Genomic DNA, 8,674 nt, shown 5'->3' on the forward strand with positions numbered 1-8,674 from the left:
GCATGTATAGCTGATATTAATGAGGACTTACTTGCTGATGCGGCTCTTCCAGTGCCTGACCACTGACCATATGCCTGAAGATGATCACTTTTGGTATGATAAGGAACATCCTGTGATAGAGGAAGGTTCTTTGTTTCGTTCGATGAAAGAGTTTAGGATGCTTATGAGAACATTTGCTATTAGAGGTAAGTTTGACATTAAGACTAAGGATAGTGACACTACTAGGTATGTGGGTCACTGTAAAGGAATTGGATGTCCTTGGCGTATAATTGCTAGAACGATAGAAGATGGCAAAACAATCAGGGTATAAACTTATCTAACATTAATCATTTTTTATGTTGAGACAATTTTTATAAATTACTTGCACCTAATGGTTGGTATTGTGCAGGTTAACAAGATAGTAAAGCCTCATAAGTGTTCATCAACCGCTAAAGTGATTACAAGCATGGCAGACCAAGCATGGGTGGCAGAAAAGGCAATTGGGTATCTTCAAACTGAACCAAACATTGGTGGCATGGAGCTCCTAAAAAAGCTACAAGCAGAGTACAAATGTACTATTGGGTATGATACTGTACACAGGGGAAAAGAAAGGGCCGCAGATATGTTATATGGAACCTGGGGAAAATGCTTTCAGAATTTATTCAACTTCAAAGCTGAGATTGATAAGAGATCTCCGGGTAGCATTGTTGAGGTTGATGTCAAGAGGAAAAAAGGTGGAGTGTATTTCCGGAGATTTTTTATGGCACTTAAGCCATGCATTGATTGCTTTTTGGCTGGTTGTGGACTGGAAAGTGGAATGGTCAATTGGCGGCATGTACAGCACTAGACGGACAAAACTGGATGTTTCCTTTAGCATTTGGTTTCTTTGGTACGGAGACTGAGGAGAACTGGGTTTGGTTTATGCAACAACTACATAAGGCAATAGGACATATTCAAACTCTAGCTATTTGTACTGATGCATGCAAAGGGTTAGAGAATGCAGTTAAAATTGTTTTTCCTCAAGTTGAGCAAAGGGAATGCTTTAGGCATCTAATGGCAAACTTCAAAAAGAAGTTTCATGGAGATGTTTTTGGTCGCATGTGGCCAGCTGCCAAGGCTTACCGTCTAGAAACATTTAACTACCATATGGGCAAGATTTTCGAAGCTGAACCTACGGTGAGTACCTACTTGTGTACTTATCATAATTTCAAGTGGATGAGATGCGACTTCAACACAGAAATAAAATGTGATTACATTCACAATAATCTAGCTGAGTGCTTCAATAGTTGGATCAAAGAAACAAAGGATCTGCCCATGGATGAGCTAGCAGACAAAAAAAGAGAGAAAATTATGATACTTGTTGAGAGGAGGAGAAGGATTGGGGAAATGCTCCGGGGAGAGACGCTGCCTGCCATCATTCAACAAATAAATAATAGAACTAGACAACTTGACCATTTGGTTGTTGGAAGATCAACCAGAGAAAGTTGTGAGGTCAAGGACACCAGCAAGAAGAATCTTAGGCACGTTGTCAAAATAGGTGCCTATGAGTGCACTTGCCTAGAATGACAGCACACTGGAAAGCCCTGTGAGCATGCACTTGCATTTCTTATAAAGAGAGCAGATGTGAACTTTCAACCATATGTGCATGACTACTACTCTGTGAGTAGGTTCCGGGCTGCCTATGCTGGAGAGATTGAACCAATCACAGACAAGTCTCAATGGCCTCAGGTCACTCTAGATTTTGAGATGATACCACCAGATTTAAAAAGCTCTGTTGGGAGAAGGAGGAAACAGAGGATCAAAAGTTGTCTTGAAGACGGTGGTGGTGGCGGCAAACGGAAGAAAAAAGACGATGATGGCAAACTAAATGAGCAAGGAGGTGGTGCCAAAGAGAAGGAAAAAGAAAAGAAGAGATTTGGCACCAAAAACAGGTGCAAACAATGTGGAATCTTGGGGCACAGAAAAGCAACTTGTAAAAAGAAGGAAGCTAATGAGAGGTAACCCATGTACTAGTACTACTACTCCTATATATCATCTACATTAGTATGAAATTAGTATTAATATACCATTTCTAATGTCATGTCTGATTGAACTTTCTAGCGACGTGTCTGCTCACGAGCTCGCTCCAGCTGTTGTTGCGACACCCACACGCACAACAACAATCACAGTGCCTCCCAGCCTTCATAACAGCCCTGGGCCTATTACAAGGAGGTAACTGTTTATATTTTCCATATGCACATTTGATTCATGCAAAAGAAATCCGGCTTTTGTAACGTATGTGTAAATATACAGGAGACTTGCTATGGCCATAGCCGAAGGCAATGCATCACAACCATCTGGAACAACGAATGTTTCTGCACCATCGCCTACTTCTCACATCCATTCAAGCTCTACGGCATACAAGAAAAAAATTACCCCAAGGAGGAAGAAGATGTAATTTCTGAGATACAAACTTAGAATTATTGTTATTTTGCTTGATGTAAACTCAGATTAAACTGTTATGCCATTTGAACCGAGCAGTCCTTTTTATGACATCGAATTCCATGTACTGAGTGGATACTTGTTTTCAGTTTAATATTTTTACCTATGAAAGTTGTTATATGCTGCCAAGTTCTACCGAAGTACATATGCAAGATGCATAAAAAGCATCATATATAGATGCCTGACCTGTGGTTTAATTAGAAAATGCACTTCAGTGTACCCAGCCTGATGATTGGAGCATGCCCAGCCCAGCTGCTAATTAGTATCAACAATGCCGTTCAGGCTAGCTATTAGTAACGTAGTAGCAACGAGCTCACACAAAAATTTGTACAGATCCATCAACCACCGAAGGATTTTTTTTTACCTGAGCGACAACGGCGGCCGCTGTAGTCTTCCTGGAGCCTCCCTTGTCGAGCTTCAGGGAGTGCCGGCGCCTGCCGGACCAGACGCCACCTACGGCGGGGAGTGGCAGCTGCAACTACGAGTATTTTGCTCGGCGAGCAAACGGCGCCATCCGCCTATTCCGCAACTCCAAGCTGCAGCGGAGCTACCGGACCGCCGAGATGCAGAGGAGCCGCAGCGCCTCCGAGCTGCAGCAGGAGCCATCCCGCGTCTCCGAGTTTAACGGGAGCCCCCGCCGCCGAGCTGCAGCGGTAGCCTCCGCCAAGATGGGGTCCAAGTATCCTCGTCGGCCTCCTGCAGGATCTCACTTCAGTACGTGTACAGTGGGGAGAGAGGAACGGGAGAAAGGGGATGAACTGGGGAGATGAACTGTTAAGTGGAACCAAAGACAAATAGTCCAACACGGGGAGACTAGTAGGACGTAATTGCAATTTGCCACAAGGGCAGTACAGTCATTTCGCATGGTGATAATTGGGATAAAAAATGAGAAATGATTACAATAATTAAAAAGGGCATATTATCAATAGGAAAAGAAAAAGTAGGGCAAATCATCAAACAGAATATAAAGCAGGGCAAATTATCAACTGCCCAAATAAAGTGGGGCATATTATCCAATCTCCCCACCGCCACCCGTGTGCAGCTCCGCCATCGCCTCCCTCCATTGCTGATCTCCATCTTATCTCTTTCTGCAAGGGGGGCTCGTCCTTACATGGTGCTCAACCGGGGATTGAGATTTGGAGGGAGACTAGGGAGACCCCGGCGAAAACGAGCGTGCTAGCGGAGGCTCCGGGAATGCAGGGTGATAGGGCCCAGTCTATGCTCCCGTTGTGTTGTTGGTGAGCTTCTTCACCCTTCCGGTTGTGCTGTTGGTTCCAGTCTATGAGCAATTTTTTTTGTTTATTTCTGTCGACCAGATGCTCAGATCTAGCTAGGCTCCTATATAGATTTTTTTAAGCTTTTAAATTTGTTGTGTGCCTCGGATAAGTTACTGCAAATGGGATTATTGTTCCTGCTCAGGAGATGCTCTCTGACCTGACTAGAGTCAATAGAAAGATTTTTTTTTCCATTCTTAGTTTGTTTGCTACCTTGCTCTTTCCTTGTCAAGAAAGGGATCAATTTGTCCTGGAGCTCATGTCCCCTTTATAAAGGAGATTTTTGTTCCTTTGCTTGATGTGTTTCCCTCCTTTCAATTGTAGGATTTTCGGGATGGGCCTTCCTATCCATAAGTTTGTCTTTATACTGCATATTAATTCACTCTTTTGGGTAGGTAACTAAACTCCTGTAACTTCACTGAATCATTGAAGTTGTGTTTCTCAATCTGAGTTTTGCTTTACAACAACTTGATTGCTTGTGTATTTGTGTACTTTTCTGCATATACATACAACTCTGAATATTGTTCCGTTCCTTGATAAATACATCGCTCTACAGGGTTGCTTAAAGAAGTTAACTCTTCTTCATAGCAGTTTTTCAAATGCCCTGATGGGATGACCCTAAACATGGATAGTTTAACTTGGTATATCAGCTCAAACACCTGATCGGCAAAATGGAGTTCTATTGGTCCTAACTGCCGTTCTAAATCCTTCAAAAAGAAAAGGAAAAGTGATATACTAAATAAACTATCTGCTCTATTATTTTTATTTTTAGTCTTTCTTCCATCCATCTATTTATAGTACCCTGGGTAGCTACAGCATTGATGCTCTTTCTTTCTCCGTACGGAAGCTTCTGGACGGGATTTAGACAAGGAAACGGAGACCCGTGCAAAATCGAGCATCCTGGTGGTGCCTCGACCAAAGCGGGTCGACGGATAGCGCCGGTGAGCACGGAGCATGGTGCAGCGAGTTGGATAGGCGGTAAGAGAGGTGACCACGGGTGTGGCTTGGGGAGCTCCGCACACATGAAGTGATGATGAGTGCATCCGACCCCACCATGCTGCTGGTCCTGGAGAACAAGGTATTGGCATTTGTCATTGTACAACACTAGCGAACCGGCAAGCAATGAAGTTGTTTATTCCATTCCCCTGTAAACTATGAACTGAATGGCTACTGTGTTGATGTATATTTGTTTAACTGAAGTTTAGTTTTATTATGTCCATACCTTTGATTCGTTCTACTTTAGTGTGGTCTGAGATATAATGATTTATTATATGTGTATCACATATCTATTTATACTTAGTTTGGAAATTGCAGCATCCTCTCCTAACTGTCTGAATGGGGGCTTTTAGCTAATTATTACCAAGCACTTAAATTTCTAAAACTGAAAAGATATTAAAGAAACACAAACTGTTTCAGAATACTCCAGGATTGAATTTGGTCATTGCGCCTTAATAAGATATCAATCAAAAGCTTAGTGAAAAATAAATATATTACCAACGCGAGGTACTGAATTAAAATGTGCATCTACATCTTATTGTACAGAACAAGCTTACTTATTTTAATTAAAGGGGTATATATATATATATATATATATATATATATATATATATATATATCAAATCAGTATAGTCCTTTTTAACTTTGAGCTAACACAGAAAATTGTATAGAGAAAATTTACGATCGCATTTTGAAAACTCTATTGCATAGTTTGAACCTTCAATTTTCATTACTAAAAGGATCGTTGGTATTGCCAAATTGCCAAGCATTTATTTTCAATTACTCTTGGTTTGGCATGGACACTGTGTCATTTGGCGCCATTCGATGCCCAACTCCTATCATTTGTTGCATTTATCTATTCTAGATAAAATGAAATGAATCTTCAGTGTTGGGACTAATGATTGACACTTGTTGTCTAAATGCAGTACATGCGCATTGCAGCGGTAATGTTGTTAACTGTCCCTGTATATTCCTTAGTTAGATGTCTAATAAATCAAGAATTTGACACTTGTCAGTAAGTTCAGTATATCATCGTTTACTTAGACAAAATACATCATGGTCAAACAATACACATATTTCACAAGTAGAAAAGGCATACAAATATTAATTTCCAGTAAAATGATGAAGTGTTCAGATATATCAATGCTTTCACCTCACTTGTCATGCTGTTATGAACTATATTTTTTGTGTAATTGCTATATCAGAATCGAAGTAACCCATTCGACGCTTGACTGTATCTTAGCATGCTTATTGAGTACATTCCTTATGTCATTTTTACAGATAAATTATTTTGTGTCAAGTATCGCTTTTTGCCATATGGACATGACAAGTTGTCATACATCGGCCTGTCAAATTTATCGGGTGCCAAGTTCACTTGCCATATTCTCAATTTTGTTTCTTCTAATTTTGGTGTTGGTGTGTGTATTGTTAGTGAAAATATGCTCATAGTTTTTTTTAAAATATGTGTACGCCATTAACTGATGTCATTGTGTTTTCCAAGGGTATATGAACCAGAAATGATGTGATATACTTGGTTATTTGAACATGAAGGTCAACCGCGGGGTGGCGCGACATGGGTGAGCTGAAATTGTTCTACTGATTCCTTGATGCTCTGTTCATTGCTTTGTTCTTATTTTATCGTTCTTTATTTGCTTTGTTCTTTCCTACAAGAAGATGCCGAGTCGTGTAATATGTTCAAAGAAGTGAGAATCTGCATTTTATGAATGTTTTCTTCTTTCTTCATTGTTACCTCAAGTCAGTGAATTCAGTTAAGTTGTACTGAGCAGCTTCATACGCATGATTTCTCCATCTACACATCTTATTCAGTCACGAGGCCATTAAGATCTTTTTGACATTTATAAAAAGGGTGATGCCAATTAGACGTTACCGTGTCCAACTTGATCTTTAACTTGCTATTACTGTTGGGATCTGCACATTCAAGGATTTTTCATTAAATCATCGGTTCACCAGTTCTTTGTTACTTGAGATATTGTGATAAACTTATATCATTGTTTACTATACATATGTCTAGATAATGCCTGCAGGCTCATTACAAGCTTCAGCTGGATCAAATAGTGGGCCTTCTATATATATATATATATATATATATATATATATATATATATATATATATTCAGCTGTATCATTTCTTACTATATATATCTTTCTGTTGACCAGACGAAACCATACATGGATCCTTTGCCTCCTTTATTGCTCAGACCCCATGATACAACCTCGGCGGCTGTCCAGCGACTAACAGGTAATTTCTCTTTCAATTTGATGATGATGCATGAGAATCAGTTATATGATTGCAGCTTATAAAAACAGATGTTGGATGTCCCTTATGTGATGTGCTTATTTACCATGATAGATGCAATTGCTTATTAGTAGGTGCTCTCCGAATCCTTCTTTAACTAATTTACTTTGAAGTTCGGACAAAGGAGACTATAACTTTTTATATTCGTTCTATCATGGATTCCCTCTCTAGGCTATGTACGTTTCAGAAATAGGTACACACCTAGGAGAAGCCTGAGACCTAATAATAGTGCTAAGCAATTACTCTGATTGTCATTCTATGCTATCATCACAACACAGGTGAATAGACAGTCAACAAATGTGTAATCAGCTTTCCCTGGGTCCTGCATCATCTACAAATAATCAAATTTTGTGGCGAGCGTCTTATAAGTCAGCATACCTATTTCTCTACACTGGATAGCTTTTATTGTGACTACAAAGAATATACTTTGAGGATGGCATGCCAATTGTTCTATGTCTTGGGTATGAAGTAATTTCTAAAATGTCTTAGGTTTCCCTGTAAATTTCTACAAATTTATGGCATGTCGTTAAAACCTATAGGGTCCTCCACCTATGGTGAAAATAGCTCACATGATGATGTTGGATATTCTTCTACAAACTTCTGGCCTACCAGTGGCTGAGTATCGAAGCAAAATGTGACAGTTGCATGATGTGCTTGACTGTTTATTTGCATACAGCAATATCATCTTTTGGAGATATAAACAGCCGTATGGCTGTTACATGAGACCATGTCGGAAGACCCTGCTGCTATGTAAGGAAAAGGATTCATGATACCCGCGGTGAAAACAGAGATAAGATGATACAGTTAGAGCAGCATTGAGAAACCAAGGACACGAAATGAGTCTGAAAAATGCTATGGGCTGATTCGTTCTAGCTAGGTACATGCACGGCTTCTCTTATATATATGCAACGTAACAACGCGGATAAGTAGAACTGTTGTGATGTTGCTCTATTATAAGTACAAATAACTCATGGTTATCTTTTCTTTTGTTTACAGGCTATGTGTGGTAGAAGTTGTACTCACAGGAAGACTATCGTGCTTTGTATAAACCACGTTCTATGATTCACTTCTATTATGCTTATTTACATTCCAGTGTTAGGACTGAAATCCATCTATTTAATGAATTTGGTTGTATTGGCATTACCTATTTGACTTAGGCTTGGTTCATCACATATAGCCTGTTTTTCTTGTAACCCGCTACTTGTATGACCTAAAACTGTCATGTATAAGGCAAGTTATTAGCAATGTTTCACATTTTCTTACTTGCAATACTATGCTTGCATGTTCAGGTCTTCCAAGACCTAAATCATCAAAAATCCAGCACACACAACACTTTTTACTTTTGAACTTTGGTTACCCTGATACAAGCTTCCGTTCATTTTGTTTATATCAAGTGGTTAGAATAGTTACCATACGTGCTTGCTCAAAACTAAACCTACTGATAAATGGAGTACTTTCAAAGTGCATATGGTTCTGAAAAATTCACATTTTTTTCAAACATGACATGGTCTTGAAATGGGACTCTCCTACCAAATTAAAATGTGTAGGTATATCTCATTGTAGACAACAAGCCTCCATTCTTTTTTATTAAAGGGGTTAAATTTATTATCATATGTGCTTGCCCACT

The 8,674-nt window shown here is 39.6% G+C and overlaps 1 long non-coding RNA gene and 1 pseudogene across 8 annotated transcripts; both read left to right on the top strand.

The window, feature by feature from the left end:
- The first annotated feature begins 659 nt into the window (after positions 1 to 659).
- Positions 660 to 1,980, top strand: LOC147984724 (uncharacterized; annotated as a pseudogene).
- Positions 1,981 to 3,405: 1,425 nt separating this feature from the next.
- On the top strand, positions 3,406 to 8,321 carry LOC125536967 (uncharacterized). Of its 8 annotated transcripts, none has more exons than XR_007295389.2 (6): positions 3,406 to 3,698; positions 4,059 to 4,125; positions 4,551 to 6,307; positions 6,909 to 6,990; positions 7,724 to 7,924; positions 8,044 to 8,321. It is a non-coding gene; the product is annotated as an uncharacterized LOC125536967 (long non-coding RNA). The 8 variants fall into 8 exon arrangements; XR_007295388.2 differs by lacking the exon at positions 4,059 to 4,125 and adding an exon at positions 7,326 to 7,508 and having other exon boundaries at positions 3,407 to 3,698; positions 4,582 to 6,307; positions 7,587 to 7,924; XR_007295385.2 differs by having other exon boundaries at positions 3,409 to 3,698; positions 4,582 to 6,307.
- Positions 8,322 to 8,674: the final 353 nt, after the last annotated feature.

Source organism: Triticum urartu, chromosome 2A, assembly GCF_056163025.1.
Source record: "Triticum urartu cultivar PI428250 chromosome 2A, HENAU_Tu73, whole genome shotgun sequence".
NCBI lineage: Eukaryota > Viridiplantae > Streptophyta > Magnoliopsida > Poales > Poaceae > Triticum > Triticum urartu.